Source organism: Palaemon carinicauda, chromosome 3 (assembly GCF_036898095.1).
Source record: "Palaemon carinicauda isolate YSFRI2023 chromosome 3, ASM3689809v2, whole genome shotgun sequence".
In the NCBI taxonomy this organism is placed as follows: Eukaryota; Metazoa; Arthropoda; class Malacostraca; order Decapoda; family Palaemonidae; genus Palaemon; species Palaemon carinicauda.
In genome coordinates this window covers 183,629,489-183,632,813 of record NC_090727.1, presented here as the reverse complement: position 1 = coordinate 183,632,813, position 3,325 = coordinate 183,629,489, and the positions used below count along the sequence as shown (strand labels likewise).

General features: G+C 49.8%; 1 pseudogene; it reads right to left on the bottom strand.

The window, feature by feature from the left end:
- Positions 1–1,216: 1,216 nt before the first annotated feature.
- On the bottom strand, positions 1,217–2,908 carry LOC137635748 (uncharacterized; annotated as a pseudogene).
- Positions 2,909–3,325: the final 417 nt, after the last annotated feature.

Sequence of the window (3,325 nt, the reverse complement as noted above, 5' to 3'; positions counted from 1 at the left end):
GAAATTCCTATCAAAGTCTGCAGTACAGCTTCAGGGTTGAAGCAAGTACCATCTGCAAGTTCATACCCGAGGTGTGTAAAGCCATCATCGCGGTCTACAAGGACGAAGTGCTGCGCTGCCCCAAAAATTAAGAGGAGTGGAAGGAAGTTGTTGCCAGGTTCAGCTCCAGATGGAATTACCACAACTGTCTGGGGGATGTGGACGGCAAGCACATTGCCATAAAGAAGCCACCCAATGCTGGCTCTTACTACTACAACCACAAGGGCTTCCACAGTATTGTACTGATGGCTGTGGCAGATGCTACCTACAAGCTCCTCTATGAGGATGTTGGGGCAGAGGGTGGTGGGTCAAATGGAGGAACATGGAGTAACTGTTCCCTGCATGATGCTGTAAAAGAGAACAGAGCAGAGCTTGAGTTCCTCAACCAGAACCACTCCCTAATTATGACCAGCCAGTGCCCTATCACTTCGTAGGGGATGACACCTTTGCTCTCCGAACCTGGATGATGAAACCATTCTCTCCTCGGTCACAAGTCCTACGAGAACGCATATATAGCTACAGGTTGTCTCGTGCCCAACGTGTCGTGGAGAATGCCTTTGGAATTTTGTGTCAAAGGTTCCGTTGCTTCTTGATGACGATGCATCAGTACCCCGACACCATCCACCTGATCACCATGTGTGCCTGTGTCCTGCACAACATCATCCTCATCAGATACCCACACGAAATTTCAGAAGTGGACCGCGCAGATCCGGACACAAATGATCTGATCCCTGGTGGATGGAGGACTGAGCGACACCTGCAGGGGCTGCTGTCTCTAACCGGCCATCATACCCAAAAGGATGCAAAGGATCAGCGAGACTACCTTTCACATTACTACATGTCCCCTGCTGGTGCTGTCCATTGGCAAGAAAGAATGGTAGTAGCTCCATGAGCTGCATCCACAGTTATTCCCTTTTTGAAATAAAAGAAAAGTTTATTTTTCGTGTGTGTTTTCGTTGCCCTTTATTTTTTGGTTTCTTTTTCTTTTCTTTCTCGTTTTTTTTTTCTTTCACTTTATTTTGAAGTTGAAGAGAAAATCAAGTGTCTTGAAATAAGAAAGCATTTTATTAACATGAAAACAGCAAACATCAAATATGTACAAGTATCACAGTCCAATTATTTACAAATATTTAGAAGTGTCACATCTCAGTCAGTGTCCTTGCTGGTTGTGGTACTGCTATGTGGGGATACCCGATGGACTAGTGGTGTGTTGAGTTCCTTGGAGGTGTAGGAGGATGAGGGTGACATGCCCTCTTCTATGTTGTTCTCGACGGATCTCAGGGTCAGGACCGGGAAGCTTAGTGGTGTCACAGGTGTCTTGAATGTGGCTGACAGCGACGAACACTGAAGGAGCCTGGACAAGGGTGGCTAACGGTGCAGGTGGAATCCCTGGTTGCCACTCCGTGGTATGGGGTCTGGAGGACTGGCCTGAAGACTGTAGTGACTGGGGTGGCATCCACATTACAGGTGATGGCAGACTGGCTGGAGGTTGCTGCTGAGACTGCTGCTGCTGCTGCTCTGGCCGTGCCTGCAAGGTTGCTGGTTGAGGTTGATGCCAGAGCTGCTGCTGCTGAGGGGGCTGCCAAGGTTGCTGATGCTATGGGCCTGGCAAGGTCATGAGTGGTTGTTGATGTGGCTGCTGGAAGAGCTGACGCCGCTGCCTGTAGCGGTGTACAAGGTTGAGGCAGTCTATCTGGAATTCATGCCAGTAGTCCTCCGGGATGGCATGCATATGGCCTTCCAGCAAGCACGAAAAATTGTGTACGATCTCGTGCTGGTCGGTGTATGAGGGGGTTGGCGTCAAGGATTCTGCTTTGGAGATGATCTGAAACATACAAACATTGTAACAATTTAGTTCAGCATTACAATGCAACATATTTCACATGGCATGTCAAAAGCAGTGGATGAAACTGGAATACAATCTGCATGTAGACATTAGGATTTTCACCTTTTGCACTACATTACTGAGGTTGCTGTGGGTCACCCAGGTGTCGGCGGTTGTGGTGGCTGTCTGTGTTGTTGGTGGGCTGGACTGCTTCCCCTTGCCCTTGCCCTTCCCGGTGCTAGTAGATGCTTGGCTGTGAGAACCTGTGGACCTCACTTCATCATCATCTCCGTCGCTGACCGTCACTGCAGAGAACTCTGGGACAGCAAACTGCTCACTGGGGACTGTCTCTTCCCGGACGATGTGTTGTATCAGGAAACTCCAGGTCTCCATGATCTGGTCGTCACGGGCACTCCTTTGGGGCTGGCCAGCTCCACTCTTCTCCTTTTTCATAATCTTCCCCACACTGGTTCTCAAGTTCTCGTAATGCTTCTTGCATTGGGCACCATTGGCAGGAGGCTCCAGCTGCTCTCCAAGTCGGTCCCATCGGCTGTTCTTGGACGCCACGTTGAGCCACTCCTTGTGCTTCTTGTCATACAGCTGGGGGCTCTCCTTCACAAGGTCGGCTAACCTAAACTTAGCCTCTTCTGTCCAGCGGTATTCAGGGATTTCTTTCTTGGACACCCGGACCCGCTTCTTCTGCTATCTGTTAGCCTCGTCCTCACTGGATGGCTGTCTCTGGCGTTCGATTGGATCCTGCTGTGTCTCCGGGATCACGATATCGAGACTTGATATAGATGACTGAGGAAAATTATCTCTATCAGCGGTCTCTGCCTCTGGCCTGTTGGCTTCTGGCCTTCTCCCTCTTCCTTTTGTCAGCTTGGTTTTAGGCATGTTGTCTCTGCGCTGGCGACCTCTGGAATGGCGAGCAGTGTCCAGGAAGCTCTATATATACCCCCACACCGACGCGAGCGCCGCTGTCGTGCAGTATTCGTGAACTGCTCGTGAACTGTTCCTGAACTGATTGTGAACTGCTCGTGCCATGCGCAAACTGTTCATGAAGTGCGTAAACTAGTTGTGAAGTGCGTAAACTAGTCGCAAAGTGCGTAAACTAGTCGTGAACTGCCCGTGCCATCAATGCGTGAAGTACACGTGTCCATGTCAGTGGGAAGGCCCAGCCACGCTGCGACGCGCGCATATTCATGAACATGTCGTCAACTACATGTGAAGTCGACGTGAGCTGTTCGTGAACTATTCATGGTAGTTTGTAACAGTCGTGGCATGGCAGCATTGCTACGCACTGGCACGCATTCTCTCACATCATCACGACAAGTTCACGAACAGTTTGCGCATAGTTCACGACCCGGTCGCAAAATTTTGTCGTGACCAATATTTTCAACATTTCAAAATTCTCGTCACAACATGCCACGATGTCACGACGGGATTACATACAATTCACGC